A 17,752-nucleotide genomic window follows, 5' to 3' on the forward strand; every position below is an offset into this window, starting at 1 on the left:
CGTGGATGGAGAAGGCGCCTGCTCCATCTCCTAGGAAAGGGGTCGGTCTCTCCCTCGCCTTCAAGAGGAGAACGTATGGCCGCTGCTTCCGCTGCCTCGCGTCAGAGCACTTCGTGGCTGACTGCCGCGACCCTATAAGGTGCTTGGGTTGTGGCATCTCTGGCCACCGCGAGCGGGAGTGCCCGACGCACCTTCCGGCCAGACAAGCTTCAACCCGCCACTCCCCCTCGCCTGCGGCCTCTCCATAGCGGTCACCGGATGCGCCACCCTGCCACGCGCCTCCGCCATATCCGCGACATCGCTCGTGGGCCTCCGTTGCTGCCTCTCCGACTGTGCTCGTTCAGGAGGCGCCTTGTAGCAACTCCGGCTCCCCCTGCTCAGGTCTTGCCGACCTCGTCAAGTCTTCCATTGCTGCTGAATTGGGGTTGCTGCAACCCCACTTTGCAGCTCAGATCGAGGCGCTGCGCACCGAGGTGCAAGCCCTGGCTGCTGCTCGTACTGAGGAGGTCATTCAGCCTCTCCGCGACATGGCGTTCGCTCTGCAGGGTTGGGCGGTTCAGGTTTCGAGCCTCTTAGAGCGGCTGGAGGCTATCAGTGGCAGTGTTGTTTCTTGGCCGGCCATCAATGGGTCTCCTGAGGTGCGAGAGGGTGGGACTACGAGGATCGGTGGGGGACTTTTCTCTTCCTCGGCGCCGATGGATCCGCCTCCCTCCTGGTGTGAGCATGAGGAACATGCGCCTCTCGTTGTTGCTTGTGCTAAGGGTGTCAGTGAGACTAGTGTGGCTGGTTGCTCGTCCGAGGTACTGGCTATTATGGCGCTCCCTGCAGATGTTTTTCCTACTTTGGATGTAGTTTTGCACGAGATGGTGATTCAACACGAGGAGGAGCAAGGAACGGTTGAGGAGATAGTCAAAGTGAGCAACGACATGGAGCAGATTGAGGTGGTTTTGCCTGCTGGCTTGGCTGCAGAGGTGCCTCCCATGGTCTCCTCTCCAGTGATGCTTTCTTCAGGGGGCACTACCAATATGATGTCTTCGGGGTCCGAGGAGCTACTTGGTGACATTGGCATGCCTCAAGGTCCGGCTTCAACCACCTTGCTGGATGAGTTCCTAAGTAGCTTCAGTTGCACAGCGCCGCGGTCCTTGCTCGAAGCACCGATTCATGTGCAGATTGAAGGGGCGTCTACTTGTTCCGAGAGGCGTAGTGGACGTTTGGATAAGAAAAACAAAAGTTGCAACATCCCGACTGCCAAGCGTGCTGAATATAGGTTGGCGGAGGCTTTTGGGGAGCTACCAAAGGGAACGACATCTAAGAAAGTCACCGAGGAGGATGTGCAAGAGAAGATGAAGTCTTATTTGCGGATGTACAAGAAACCGCTCACGTCGACGGCGATCCAGGCAATTCGTGCCTTGGTGGAGGTTAATGTGTGATAGCATTTTTCTGAAGGTTAGGCACGAGCGCACATCTGATTGCAGGCGTGTTCTTGAGGTTGCAGAGGTTGATTTGGTTGGGTATGTTGTGTTGTCGATGGTCTTGGGCCTAGGCACTCTTGAATCCGGCTCGGACGATGTTCCTTGAATGCTAGTCGGGTGTGTGTGGTCTTCGCCGGTTTCCCTTGATTAACCGTGCCATGTACGGTTTTTGGGTCCGGTTTCCCTTATTAACTGGATCAATTCTCTTCTTTTTAATGCAATGCGGGAGCTCCCCGCCCTCTGGCGAGGTTCCGTCAAAAGACTAGCAGCCTCATGCAAAGGCAAAACGAGAAAAGTTTTTCAGACAATGCAACTGGTTGTCAAGTTAATTCGAATTATCTGTAACAGCGCGCCAACAACGTCAAAGCAGGCAATGCAAGGAAGGGGCCGGCATACCTGGGAGCGGTTAATGGACGCCCGCGAAACGCTAGGGTCCAGTGGGAGCCGGAAAGTAGCAGGGTCGGGGGCCAATGGGAGCCGGGCAGCAGCAGAGGTGGGGAACTGGGGATCCGCAACTTGGCGGCCAGGTTGCGCAGCGCCATGGATTACCGGACGAGGCTTGCTAGGGTTTGGGCTAGGCGTGTCTTGTCTTCTCTCTCGCTATGAAGGCGCGCTCCTCTTCTTTTTACGCCCTCCCAGCGCCGTATATGAGTCGGGATCGGTTCAACTTGAATATCTTCCAAGAGACGTACTGGCACAATTCGACCTTAGGCTCAACTACCAACGGACACGATTGATCGCACCCTATCCACTTGATTCGTCGCTCTCCATAGGTGCCTTCCCGATCCGATCGAGTTGATCGATCTGCTAGCTGCACCCTCGCCGGCCGGCCAGATGGACGGGACCCACGGCAGTATTGACGGCAACGGCATATGCTTCCCATACGACGTGTATCCTCCGCCGACTCCCATGCCGCCTGCTGGCCGAGTCCCGGCGCGTCTGCCGGGCCTGGCGTGAGATCGTCGACGCTCACAAACCCCACCTCCCCTACTTCTTACCCCGTGGCCCCTTCCCCCGTATCTTCATCAATAACTTCGGTTGCCGCGACAAGTCATCCATGCCGCTGCCGCTAAGAAGACCAATAGGAGATAGACATCAAAGAGCGTTTTGATTATGTGGGAGAGTCTTACGCATCGTCGCCACCAGGACTAGAAGTGTTGGCTGGGGAATTGCGAGAGCCATCACAGCAAGACGATGTTTCATAGTTGGAGCAACAACAGATGCATGTACAATATGTGCCAGGGGCCGACGAACCAGAGGATAAGGTGATTTCTATACTTGCAGTCACGGACCAACCGATGGGCGAGCCGGGAGTTTCTGCCAGGGCCTTGTGCCCCAAGACCCCTCTATGACATGGTGACATGTACAATGTTTGCAGATATGGAAGTCAACCGAATACTGGCGGGCGTCACTCTACATACATTGTTGGGACGACATCATTATGATCATGCACAACTCGAATGGGGTGTACGACATGGCTCGGCTGCCGGGGAAAGCTTGTGATGATAAACAACTTTTAGGTTCGTCTCACTCTCACCTGCCCGATAGGTCTGTCTTAGTGAGCTACGATAAAGGGGTTTGTTTCTCGACAAATTCCAACTACTTATACGGACACTGACAGAATAGGCAAATGGCCAGATGGAGTGTATGCTAGCACACGAGGCTGACCTTAGTCCTTGTAATCATGCAGTACAACAATGGATGTAGCCTAGAGTGCCGTGGGAGGTTGCCGAAGACAACGAATTGCATAGATTGTTTGAACCTTGTAGCTTTAAGAAATGCATATATGACGAGGAGGATGGCCAGAGTGACACTATTGGTGACAGTGACATGTAAACAAAGAAATTAGTCTGTATCAGTCTCGTGCATTAGGGCAGAGATTGACAGGATAATAGCTGGCCGCCCGGATCATGAAAAATATAAATACTTCAACTGTTGCTTATGTAAAGTGTGACATTCTTCCAGGGCTTTGCGGACAACAAGTAACAAAATGCAGCAGCCAATAATAATACAATATTTTTTTGTCCAGACGCTAAAGACAGACGAAGAGGGTGTTGTCTACCCGTCACCCACACACGGGGATGTTTTAAACATGGCGAATGAGAGGAAAAATCCTAGGAGTTTATCTCTGCTACAAGCACATGCAACACCAATTTTGCTAATAAGCCTTCACATATGCCAGGTTTGCTCATTCAGCTCACATGCATGCACGACTCAGGCTGTGAAAGAACCCATCTCACAACCGGGATAACACCCTATGCCGACGGTGTGGGGCCGTCAGCGGGAATTCTAAGAGAAGTTCGGTTGTAGCAGCTAGAGCAGTCAAGTTGATCATGCGGCCCTCATATTCTGGTTGATGATCTAATGGCTAGCAATGCTTACAAATGATGGTAATCCATAACATCCAATTTTCATCTAAGACAAATAGCAATTAGTGGGCTGCATCTTATATATATATATATATATATATATATATATATATATATATATATATATATATATATATATATATATATATATATATATATATATATATATATATATATATATATATATATATATATATATATATACTACCTCCCTTGGTTCACTTTGTATTTTGTGTCAAATTTTAACTGTAGATCTAACTAACAAAATCTTAGTGCATGTCACCAAAAATTATATTGTTGGATTTGTATTTTGACATTATATACGAAAGGGACAAATAAACCGGGACGGAGGTAGTACATAGATTAACACAAACATCTAGTAATACGGTGAAAACTAAAACTGATAATTGTATTATTATTTGCTAGCAAAGCAGGGTCTGCATGTTGTTCATACTAGATGATGCCTCGCACGTTGCTGTGGGAATTGGTTGCAATATATTTCAATAAGATTTGGTTGTGTGGAATATAAATTTTAAATTAACAACGCATGAACCAAAATTTAAAATACATACAACTTATTATATTTGATAAATATTTTATTGAATATAAATTGAACAATAGAATGATAATTATTTTCCCATGCATGGTTGCATGTGGTGGTGGGTCTTTATCATGCATGGTTGCATGTTATGGTGGGCCTTATCTCATCCATAATTGTATGGTGATGTGGCATACTTGCATGTTAAGATAAATAGGTTAGTGGGGATCGATCTCTTAGGTATATAGGATTCCCCTTCCCATTAAGGTAAGCTTTAATTTGCTCCAACGCACATGCATAAAGCTGGGTGAAGTCTATTTTAAACATTGAAGTTGTACTGCTTGTCGGAATTGAACCCTTATCTTTAAATCCCTGAAATATGTACCCTGTATTCACTTATCCCGATCAATCTGGACCCTGGATCAGTTTGGCGCACTGAGAAAGAAACATCCCGACCGGGATTAAAGTCTACCTCTCACTTACACCTTTACCCCACGTGTGAGAGCCATCCTTCATTCCCAACCGCTCCCCTCTCTTCTGAAATCAGTGCAGGCACCTGAACGCCACCAACACGGCGGAACAACGACGCGCGCCTCAGGGGTCATCGACGGATAATGGCGTATAGTCACGCGACCCAGGCGCCGCGGCAGGTGTTCACCCTAAGTATTGTCAATTGTGAATTGTGATGGGCATCACGGTGCCGGAGCCAAGCAAGTGCCACGCGAAGACGGGCTTGCAGTCGTATCCTTGCTTGCGCAGCAGGTTCCGCAGCTTCGTCCTTGCCGTCTGCGGCTTCAATCTCACTGCGCGTGAGCAGCCGCAGTTCGTGGCCACCATGCTCGCCAACGCAGCCGAGCTTACGGCACAGTGCCGGGGGCGGCCAAGAGACGGGATCAGCTGCAGACGCACAACGCCATGGACGCGCTCTGCCCATCCTGAGCGGCCACACGCTGGTCCCCGTGAAACCCCCGCAGCACCCGTCGCAGGTGATGGTGGCGTGTCTGCGTTGTGCGCAGATTCGATCATATCATCAAGCCAAGATCGATTAAGTTGCTTAGCACGTACTTTGAGCGTTTGGTGCTAGATAGTTTAGCTACTGCTTATCCAGGCACCCAGCTTTGCGCCACCGGCCACCGCGTGAGCGTGTCCGCGTTAGAGTTTGTCCTCCGTATTACCTACTACGGCCGGCCGCGGGAAGGTCCTATACGCGCTCCTCGCCGAAGGCCTCGTCTCAACCGTGGCGGCTCAACGGACAGATGCACTGCAGCATGCCCTGCAGCTAGCCCGTCACGATGCACGAAGACAGAGCTATCGCGACAGAGAGATTCGGATAGAGAAGATGAATATGACATGTGGACCCGTGCAGTCAGTGAGATCAGAGTGATCCCAGCCGGGAAAGTTGATTTCCTAGTGCGTCAAACTGGTCTAGGCAGGTTCAGTGTTAGGATTGACCCGGATCTATGGATATACTCCCTCCGTCCGGAAAAACTTGTCCTAAACTTGTGTCTCAAATGGATGTACCTAGCACTAACTTGGTGCTAGATACATCTATTTGAGGGACAAGTTTTTTCGGACGGAGGGAGTAGGATACAAATTTCAGGGATTTGGAGGTGAGGGTTTATATGCGACCGGCTCTACAATCTTAAAGTTTAAAACAGACTTCACTCCATAAAGCTCAAGGTGCAAGGGAGCATAAAGATTTCTTGCACCTTGAACTTGCTCTTGCTAATTGAAACACGACTTGGTCTATTACGTACGGTACATATGACATATTTTAATGAAAATACAGGTGGTGTGAAGGATAAACTAAACAAAAATAGTGGTACACAATTCCACGTAACATTTTATTTGGATACAATTATTTATATCTTGAAGTTATTAAACTCTAGATCGAGAGCTGATAGATCCAGCAGGCTAGCTAGCAGCTATCAACATCTCAGTCATCCCCCGCACCCCCGCGTCGTCCGCTCCCAGGTTTCCCCCCGCCTCCTCCCCCGCCGCCGCCGGCAGCCGCCCGCGCGGCAGTAGGCGGCGGCGGGGCTTCCCCGCGCACCCACCTCGATGTGGAGGCGTCCCCTCCCCGCATCAGACGCCGCCGCCCGCCTCCTTACCTTCTGGTGGCCGCCGAACTGCCAGATCAGGCCGGCTCTGCCCTGGATCGGGGCTGGCTTCTCTTTGGTGGCTGGTGGGCCGGAGATCGCCGGATCCGCCCGGATCTGGCCGGCGCGGCCCTGCTTCGTCGCCCGGCTTGGGTGCTCGCGGCGTGGTCTCCCTGGTGGCGGCGGTGTGGGTCGTTCTCCATGTTTTGACGGGATGTGCGCGGTGGGTGGATGCCGGGGCAGCCGCCTCGGACGGTGTGGACGGCGTGGCCTCTCGACAGGTGACGGCCGTGGGAGCTGGTGGTCCGCGACTTCGGCTGTGCGGGCGGCGAGGTCTCGGTGGACGTCTACTACGGTGGGTCGGGGTGCCCCGTCACCCGGCGTGCCTGCTTTGATGAAGTTCGATGCCTTCTGCGGCTGCGGGCGCTCCCCTGGCCAGGTCTTTGGCCGGGTGGTTGGGACGGGGGCGGGATCGGGGGAAACCCTTGGCCGTCGGCGGAGGCCACGACAATGGCGGCGCCTTGTGGGCATCGGTTTCCTTCTTGGAGGCCTTGTCGAGGTCCTATCCCGTCTCTCACTGTGCTCTTCATTTGGGCGAAAGCTCTAGTTCCCCTTGCGGGCGACGGCGTCGTACCTTCGGCGCGCTCCTTCTTGAAGGCGTCGCCTGGGGTCCCCGGAAGCACGGTGGGCGCTTCGTGGTGCGTGTGGGGTGTTTGGCGGCGGCAATGTGTGCGGCGATTTATCTATTCTATAGCTGATCTTCATCTTGTGGTAGCGCTCCATCTGCTTGTCGTCATTTGGGTCATGGTGTTGTTGATGGTGGAGGGCCTGCCAAGGTTGGCACCTCAATCTGCTTGGAGATGGACCAGTGGAAGATGGTGGAGACGACACCTGTGAGTGCGTCAGACCGTTTATGCCCCAGACCCGGTATGTGGCTAGGTTGGGGATTCCGGCTTTTGATGTTAGGTTTAGATGAGTGGTCTGGGTAGTGGCCCAGCTAGCACCCCTTCATCATATGGATAAGAGTAGCGCCATATGTTGCCTAGTTGATGGATTCAGGCTTATTGTTGTAACACTTTGTAAGGTCCTCGAGAATAATCAATAAAGTGGCCGTATGCATCTACCAGATGCAGAGGCCGGGGGTCATCCTCCTTTAAAAAAAAAACTAGCAGCATATTGTATATTTTATGTAGTTACTCCGATGGCACAATGATGGACAACGACTGAGAGCTGCTAGCATGTAGCATGGCATGGCACGACCTTGGCACGGAGCGGGCGCTTCATGACTATGGTGAGCTCCAGCGTCTCAGTGAAGTCCACCGGCTCGCCGGGCACCTCGCTCCACTCGAACGCCCTCACCATGGTGGCCACAAGGAGGTTGACGTGCAGCAGTGAAACGTCGATGCCAGGGCACATCCGGCGACCGGCACCGAACGGCATCATTTTGATCTCCTTGCTCCCCGTGAGGTCCAAGTCCTCCCCCTCGCCACCGGGCAGGAACCGCTCCGGCCGGAACCGCATGGGGTCCGGCCACACCTTCCTGTCCATGGCCATGTCGCCCAGCGTGAAATTTACCGACACCTCTTTGGGCACGGTGAAGCCGTCCAGCACCGTGCCGTTCTCCCCGGACGGCGCGTGCGGCAGGATGAAGCGCGCCGGTGGGTGCCGCCTCAGTGACTCCAGGACAACCGCCCGGAGGTATGACAGGTGCTCCTCTTCCCGGACCTGTAAAAGTTTATGTTTCTTTAAGAAAAAGTAAAAAAATTCAAACGTGTTTTTGAATTCGCACAAAATTTGCCTGAGCTGGACCTGGCCATCGGCGACGTTGTTTATTTCGGCCCGGAGCTTCGCCTGGATGTCCGGCCGTGTGACGAGGTTTGCCATGGCCCACTGCAACATGTTTACCGTAGAGTCGACGGGCCCGGACAAGAGTTCGGTGCACAAGGCGACGATCTCGCCGTCCGTCAGGTGCCTGCTGCTGCCATCTTCCTCCGGGATGCGGAGGCTGATGAGCGAGTCGACGTAGCAATCCATTTCAAAGATCTCGCCGGCGGTGTTGCGCCGCGCACGGCACGCACGTATCAGAGGGATGAACACCTCCTCCTGCCGCCGGCGCATGGACAGCATCCTCTGGTACCGTCGCCAGAAGAGGAGCTTGCTGACCTTGGGGCTCGACCCGAACACCTGGAACCCCACCACCTCCTTGAGAAACTGCCTCTGCAGCGACGTGACTGCTGCGATGGCGGCGGCGTCGAGCCCCTGGCCGAAGCACATACATGCAATCACGTGGAAAACAGCGTCATGCAGGAGCCCCTCGATGAGGACGACCCCTGATTCGCTATGCATCTGGCGCGCGATGCCGTCGACGAGGCCCGAGGCGGCGCGCCTGCGGGCGGCGGCGTACCGCGGGATGCTCGACGGGTGGAGCGCCCGGCCGGTGAGGTTTTGCCGGAGCGTGCGCCACAGCGGGCCGTACGCGGCGGACGTGATGTTGTGCTAGTCGCTGGAGAAGATGCGGGTGGCGAGGTTGGCTGGAGGCCGGTTGGCGAACGCCGAGCCAAGCTGCACGAGGACGCGGTGCGCCACGGCCCGGTCGGCGACGAACACGACAGGGAAGGAGGGGAGGAGGTAGAGCGTGAAGACGGGGCCGTACCATGAACGTGCCACGCGGACTACCGACTCGATGTTGACGCTTGTCCAGGCGAGCAGCAGCAGCGGGCCGAAAGCCGTCAGCGAGGTCGGCCCAGGCGGGAGGAACGACGACGAGCCCGCCGCCTTGCATTTGCAGAGGAATGAGAATACAAGGGACAGGGTGAGGCACAGGGTGATGGAGAGGGAGTAGTACACCCAGTCCTCCATGGCCGCCTCAAGATGCCTAAGCTAGCTACCTTCATCTTTTTTTATAGTGTCGATCGACCGGCAGCGAGTGTATGAGTGGCCAGCAGTGGCACCAACACATACGTGTACGTCATCTGAGACTTGTAGAGTAGTTTAAAGTTAAATATGGCCACGATAATCACGCTGACAGTCACGCTGACAGCTCTAGTCATGGGTACGTAAATGATGATTCTGCTAACGCTGCTCCTCCATTACTACTGGTCGATCGGTACTCAGATCATCACATCTAACCTACAAATTTTTCATATAACCAGCTGTGTTATTTACCACCACTTGTGTTTTGTATGTTGTATATAGTATCTATCAAATTGATGAGTATGTAGGCGTACTATATAGTACATATAAATATTTAGGTAGTATATATATACTACTTTTTTTATACTATGTATTGTATTTTAAGTGTAGTGATTTTTACGTATAAATATATACGTATTTCTTAAATATAACAAAAACCATGTTGCAACTTGCAATTTTTTCATGCAACCAACTTTGGAATATCTTATATATACTATATGAGCATACTTACAACTATAAAATAGTATATATATTATCATATGTTAGTATATATATGAGACATGTGAGATATAACTATCCCGGATAATAGGATGGATTTTCCCAATATATACACATATACATATGTGTGTGTGCATGCGTGCGCGCGTGATTCACATATACACAGCACAAGGGGAAACAAACACTCCTGATGCATGGCTGCATGGGTCCAAGTTATTATTTTGGCATGGCCCCGCAGCTAAGCTAACAGGAGGGGAAACTCCGTAGGTGGCCTGATCATACGATCGATGTTGAGTACTTCTTGTAGACATGCATAGGCAATGGTTCATATAACTACTACATACTTTAATCATGTACTTCCTCCATTTCTCAATATAAGTTATTCTAGAAATTCTAATATGGACTACATATAGAGCAAAATTAGTGAATCTATACTCTAAATCAGCATTCAGGCAAGTCTCTGTCACTACAACAGTAGATCCACCAAGTTTAAAAAAGGTGCCCAACTCACCTCTATGGAAAACTCCAAGAAAATAATGGATTCACACAGGTTTAAAGTAGGCTTTTCTGAAAAGAAAATCTAAATGGAATTAGAACACAATTTACAAAATTAAGGCAACTGAGAGAAAGATATGAAAAAATTCCTGAAATTCTCATAACATTTGTACTCTGATTGACAACAGAAAAAAGAAGATCTAAATAACAATAATTGGAAGGATAGAACAGCATTTTCTTAAAATAAAATTAGCTAGTTGAGGCTGTAAGAACAACAGACCAAGCTTTCATGGTCACACGCACCAATTTAGGTCGAGACCTACCGGTTTAATCAGTTTCAGTTGGTCATGATGGCCGACAAACTAACTCCCTTGAAGCAAAAAAGAGTGGATTATATATAGTATGATCAATCAGAATGTCAGCTTTTCGACTATTGATTATCATTTACCCTATTCTGATTGGGTTAGATAAATTCAAACTGAAATGTCAGATTTGGTTTTGCCCAGGACGACGCTAATTATGACACCTGTTTGTTATGTCCGTAAGCCGGGGGCACGCTTAGACTTAAAAGGATCTGTGCCACTTTTTTGTTAACATGGTACAGACGCAAGCGCTCGTATAAACGTGCATAAACTCACCTCGATGAGCGTACATACGCACACACTATCCCTACGAGCACCTCTGATAGACTGAGCCGGTATGTCATCTTGAGATTTATGAAGTCACCTTAGGAGCCTCGTAGTCGACAGGAACGTCTTCTCCCATAGAACGCGCATCGCCGGAAATTTTAAAATAATTCATGATAAATGCGAGCACTAGGATTTAAACCCTGGTGGACGGAGGATACCACTGTCTTCCTAACCATTCAACCACAGGTTGGTTCGCAGGATATGCGCCAGGTTGGTTAGTCATCTGCAACAATTTTTTTAATTTATTTGTTACAAATTATGTCAAAATGCACATGCACCAAACCAGAAGAAAATGCAAGGCGACTTAAAAATACAAAGACCCAGAATCCCACATCAGTGTCACATGAGAAGAAGTACACACGGAGAGTTCATATTTTCACATAATTTGAGCATGAACACGGGCCGTACCATGACCATGCCATGCGGACTACCGACTCAATGCTGACGCTTGTCCAGGCAAGCATCAGCAGAAGGCCGAAAGCCGTCAGCGTCGTCGGCCAAGGCGAGAGGAAGGAGGAGGACGAGCCAGCCGCCTTGCACTTGCACAGGGACGAGAATACACGGGACAGGGTCAGGCACAAGGTGATGGAAAGGGAGTAGTACACCTGGGGGCTGTTTGGTTCTTATCCTCACTATTTAGTGCCTGGCCTGAAGTCTCTCTGAGATGTGCCTGATGTGTGTTTGTTTGCTATCCTGAACGAATGTAGAGCTGCCTGGCGTGGATGCACAACCAACTTGGTTAGCCTGGCTTGGCACCTTGGCAGCTTCATTAGCCTGGGCTTTTCGCATGCCTGGCGGGAGCAGCAGCTGCCTGGGATTGCTAATCCCTTGAATTTGGATGTGATGTGATATTTTCTATTCTAACTAGTACACCTTTTTCATGTGTCATGAATTCTTCTCAGGCCCAGGCTCAAGGCCTCCAACCAAACGCTCCAGCTTCATGTGTGCCTCATCAGGCAGAAAATGGCTGCTCTCCCAGGCTACTTTCAGGCACTGCTTTTTACCAGGCATGCAACCCAGGTCATGAACCAAACTGCCAGTCCTCCATGCCTCAAGATGCCTAAGCTAGCCACCTTCTTCTTATTTATAGAGTAGTGTCAATCCGCAGCGAGTGATTGAGTGGCCAGTGGCATCAACACATACTGGAGTGTGGAGGCAGCTGTTGGTTTCGATGTGTGCAGAGATCTCTTGGAAACCTTTTGTAAATTTTATTTTCTTGGGATCCTTGCTGCATAATTTTTGGGATATATGTCTTCGTCCAATTTGTCGAGCAGTCTCCACGTATGTTTGTACGGATTGCACTGTGTATATTAATATAATGCGTGCTTATATAAAAAAACACATACGTGTACATCATCTTAAACTTGTAGGGCAGTTTAAAATTAATTATGGCCACGACAATCACGCTGATAGCTCTAGCCATGGATACGTAAATGATACTTTAGTTCAGTTAACTAAAGTCACGACACTTTTTTAAAACAAAATATACAGGCAGGCTTCGGCCCATTGCAATATGTGTCAAATAAAACCGTTTGTTTTTTTGCTAATCATATTGTTATAGTGCAATCTAATCAAATATTAGTATCCCCTTGTTAGACAATGAATTATTTAAAAGGCTCGTCACCATTCTCCATACACACATACAAGTACCTTTAAGTAAAGAACCATTTATGTATCAACAATAGTAAATAACTATTACTATGACAAATCAAGTGTCGGTTCACAGAATTGAGAAGATGCCATTGTTGTTCACAAAAGTGAGAAGAGGCCATTGTCAGAATTCAGTGATAGTAGCCTTGAGAGACTATGAAGAATAAGATGAAACAAGCAAAAACTTTTGGAGGTGGACGAACAACGCTCGGGCGCGCTTGCTATCAAATGTGAGTCTGATCGTTGACAACTAATAAATCGGCAACATCAAACCAATAGAACCAATGCCAGTGTTGTTATAATCTCGCCCCTTTACCCATGTTTGCAAGTTCACATATTCCCCTTCTATTTGGCTTTTCTATTAGAAACATCACACCTGTATAAAACATCACATTTAGATATGCTATATAAGAAACAACATCAATATTCACAAGGTATGCTTGATTTGTAAGAAACCACCCACCTTTATTTAAAATTTGGAAAATATTGCAGTCCATATATATGATTACCTTGGTTGAAGAAGAGTAGACTGGTTACAGATTAAGAACTGCTACTGCTATCTGCTCTTGCTTCCCTTCACACTCTAAGGATGTAGCCATTAGCACCAAAACCTTGCATATCAAATTCTAAGGAACATATGATGCAATGAACCATTAACCAAAGTAAAAAACCAACATTGATATCCAAAATGTGCCTAGCTCTCCATATGAAACCAACCTTCAAGAGCAAAGAGAAAAATTGCAACATCAAGATCTCAGCAATTGATTAATTTTTCTAAAGACTAAAGAACATCAGAAGTACCGAATCTCAGTAATTCAATTAAAGGATTTTAAAAAGCTCACACGGCGAACATGACCTTCTGGATTTTCCATGTCGTCTTAATATATTATCAGTAATAGATACTTAGCAAGTTTCAAAGAAAGAATATAGGGCAAGAACAAAATCTTGTACTTACATAATGTAACGCCAATCCTCTTTTATATGGATATATAGTAGCGAACTGCCGCATGTTAATATTCTGACAAAGGCTCCAACTTGGTCCGTGGTATTCTCATTGAAAATAATCTTCCAGTCAAATAACTGTTTATGCAAATGAAAAACACACGGGAGCTCCTGGGTGCTCCACACCCCTATACAAGTATTAAACCTAAAATATACTAAAAATTCAAAAAATTCTGAAATTTGGGGATATCAAACCTGGATTCTCAATCTACTGCCATGTGAAGTTTCATGGAAAAATACGTGGAAATATATCCGTGATGAAGGAAATACTCTCCAAACAAAAATCCATCCAATCAGTTTTTTTCTATACATGGGAATTTTTTGTCTTTTTTGCCACGAATATGTTTCCTGGTATTTTTTTTCACATAATTTCACACGGGAGTAGATCAGGAATCCAGATTTGATATCCCAAAATCGCAGTTTTTTTTCAAATTTCTCAGTATCTTGTTGAATTTTAATGTTCGTATAGGGGTGTGGAGCACCCATGTGCTACAAATCTGCTTCCTTATGCAAATAGCATATAGTTCCTTTCTTTCCAGAAGCTCGATAAGGCAACAAACTAAACCATACTGAACGTGCAACAGATTCAACCGTTGTTAGCTTGTAACTGTAAAATGTGTGACCTATCTCAACATGTTCTTTTGTCACTACGGAATGTGCAACATATTCAAATAATGCTATGGCATGAAATTCCTTTCAATTCAGTGGTCACCCAGCAAATGCCATCCCAAATACCATGTACTCCCTCCGTCCACGAATAAGTGTACATCTAATTTTTGTCATTTTTAAAACTTTGACCAACTTTATATGGAAAAGTAGTAGCATTTATGGCGCTAAATTAGTGTCAGTAGATTCATTTTGAATGTGCTTTCATAATATGCGAATTTGCTATCATATATGTTACTACTCTTTTCTATATAGTTGGTCAAAATTTTAAAACTTTGACTTAGGACAAAATGTAGAAGTACACTTATTCGCAGACAGAGGGAGTACATCATTATGTAGGATTGCACATTTCATTCAGTTGATGAACAAAGTATAAATCGACAAACCACAAGGTCCGAGAACCTTCAGCAAATTCAAATAATGCTATCGCATGAAACTTGTTCTGTACATCATTATGTAGAATTGCAAAGTATAAATCGACAAAACAAGCATGGAGTGAGATTTTGAGTAGCCAGTGATGAAGTTTACAAGAATACACCGCAGTATATGTCACAATTCAAGGAATGTACGTGACAAAACCACAAGGTTTATTGAACTGATGCACTAGGCATGTTTCTCAAAAGTTCGAACTGATGGAAAGGACCAGGCAACATATTTTAACACTCCCCCTCTCGTCTATGATACCATATTGAACTGATGCCTAGCCATGTTTCTCAAAAGTCCGAACTGATGGAAAGGACCAGGCAAAGTATTTTAACAAGGTTTGAGAACCTTTAACGCGGCATGAACCAACAGAGAATCAACATGCACATCAATACTACTATTTCACATATTAAGGGAAATCAACCACTCTTTATTGTACATCAATACATTATTTTCATTGTACTACAACATTCTCCTAAACAAAGTAGATATGTCAACATTCAATGCCTAACACCTGAAGGTGCAACCAACCAAAGGATGAAAAAAAAAATACACATAGCCTATAGCCTATAGCCTTGTGGCGATTATTTCCGGTTATAGCACCATATTGTACTAATTGTAAAATATATAAAAGATCAAGCATAAATAATATCATATATTAAAAAAATGATCAAAACTTGGAATTGTTCAATATATTGTGGCAACATCTAAAATACATAGAGGATAGAAAATTAGTACGAACTACATATGAATATATATAGACTTATTTTAAAGTGTAGATTCACTCATTTTACTTCATATGTGTAGTCCATATTAAAATCTCTAAAAAGACTTATATTTAGGAACGGAGGGAGTATATGTGTTATATTCAAGCAGCATGTCGTTGCAACCCATTCTTGACAACTTGTTTACACAACTCAGAGAATTTGAATAAAGAGCTGACTGGCTAATTGTGCCGTGCTGTGCTCTGCTGACCACACCAAGATCTCCAAGGTAGTTGTTGAGTCTGCATCACAATAATTCTTTGTTGGCTCATCTTGTGGTCTACCGCTCACGGCTTAGAGATCCCTGTTGCAGTTAAGATAGGAAAGCGAGGATGTATGTTGATCCAGTCAACAAAAAACATTGAGTGACTGCCCATACATGGAATTATTTGATCATCTTTTGTTTGTCAAGCGTATATTGGTATATTTGCAAAAACATATGAACCCTGCGGCAGTGCTAAGTTTGAGGCCAGAGTGAGCCGCCAGTACTTGTATCTACATCAACACCGGTGAAACCAACTTTTCGGATGGCGAAGCCGAAGGAAATGTCGTTGGTACGGCGTGAGGGTTTGGCCGCAGAATAGACCCAGGACTGCGCCACCTAGATTACCGGTGCTGCAGCTGCAAGTACCTACGGGAAGCTGCAACAGTAACTGTAATAATCAGTTAATTATTGGCCTATATATGGGAAGCCATCAAGAAGGCTCAAAGAGTGCCCGACTCGTTCCAAAGCGTCACCGACTGCTAATTGCTGGCATGGACCCCGGGAGTGTCCTTGTCATGTGGTTCCCGGCCTATCCATGTTAGCCAAGAAATGATGTACTCCTGTTGACAAAATCATTTCAAACAATGAGGTGGGATCTCTGTCATGCTTGACAAGTCTGAGCCTACACCGGTACGCGTGTTTGTTATGTCCGTAAACCGGGGCACAACACAATAGACTCGCATCGCCGGATGTACATAATTTGAGCGTGAACACGAGGCGTACCATGACCGTGCCACGTGGACTACCGACTCGATGTTGACGCTTGTCCAGACAAGCATCGGCAGTGGGCCAAAAGCCGTCAGCAAGGTTTGTCCGTTAACATGTGAATGTTGCACTTGCACAAGGACGAGAATACGAGGGACAGGGTCAGGCACAAGCCGATGGAGAGGGAGTAAGTACACCCAATCACACTCAGCGCTTGTATCTGTACTTACGTTTAAAAAAAAAGTACACCCAGTCCTCCATGCCTCAAGATGCCTAAGCTAGCTACCCTCTTCATCTTTTTTTATAGTGTCGATCTATCGGCAGCGAGTGATCGAGTCTCCAGTGGCACGTTCAGTCACCAACACATACGTGTACGTCCTTTGAAACTTGTAGGCCAGTTTAAAATTAATTAAATATTGCCACGACAATCACGTTGATAGCTCTAGCCATGGCTGTGGCTACGTAAGTGATGATTCAGCTAACGCTGGTGCTTCGTCCATCACTGGTCGATCAGTAGTCAGATCATCGCATGTCCCGACTGCTAACACAAGGGGAAACTACGCAGGTTCGCCTAGCCTGATCATACGATGTTGAGTATTTCCTGTAGGCATGCATAGGCGACGGTTCATATAACCACTACGTATTAGGAGTGGACATGCAGCCATGCGTGGTCGATATCCACACCGCATGTTACCACGTGACTCGTCTATCTACAATACTTATAACTGGTATAAAGTTTCCATCTTTTGGTATAGCTTCCGTATTTGCAACTGACATCGGCAGGAGATGGCCGGCAAGGCACGTCGAGCATTGAAGTGAGGCACGTGTCAATTGCAACCAGTCCCAACGGTAGCTGCACCACACGGACGCTTCACACGGTCTTTTTAAACTTGGTGCTTGCTTCTCGCTGCCGCCCAGCCATCTTCTCACCGCTCCTTCTCCATTTCTCTCAGTCTCGTCCCAGCTCCGCCATGTGTACATCCACTAGTAGAAAAAGGGTCAAACGTAAAGCACATTAGTGCCGGTTTGAATTAGAGCCGGCACTAATGTGTACATTAGTGCCGGTTCGTGGCGGCGATCAATAGTATCGGTTCGTGGCGAACCTTTAGTACCGGTTCATGCCACGAACCGGTACTAAAGAGGCTGTGTCAGCCTGCGGTTAGGCTATGGCCCCACCATCACCATTTAGTGCCGGTTCGTCCCA

General features: G+C 47.5%; 1 pseudogene; it reads right to left on the bottom strand.

Moving 5' to 3' along the window:
* Positions 1 to 7,668: 7,668 nt before the first annotated feature.
* LOC123131390 (cytochrome P450 89A2-like) lies at positions 7,669 to 9,337 on the bottom strand (annotated as a pseudogene).
* Positions 9,338 to 17,752: the final 8,415 nt, after the last annotated feature.

This window comes from Triticum aestivum, chromosome 6A (genome assembly GCF_018294505.1).
Source record: "Triticum aestivum cultivar Chinese Spring chromosome 6A, IWGSC CS RefSeq v2.1, whole genome shotgun sequence".
Taxonomy (NCBI): domain Eukaryota; kingdom Viridiplantae; phylum Streptophyta; class Magnoliopsida; order Poales; family Poaceae; genus Triticum; species Triticum aestivum.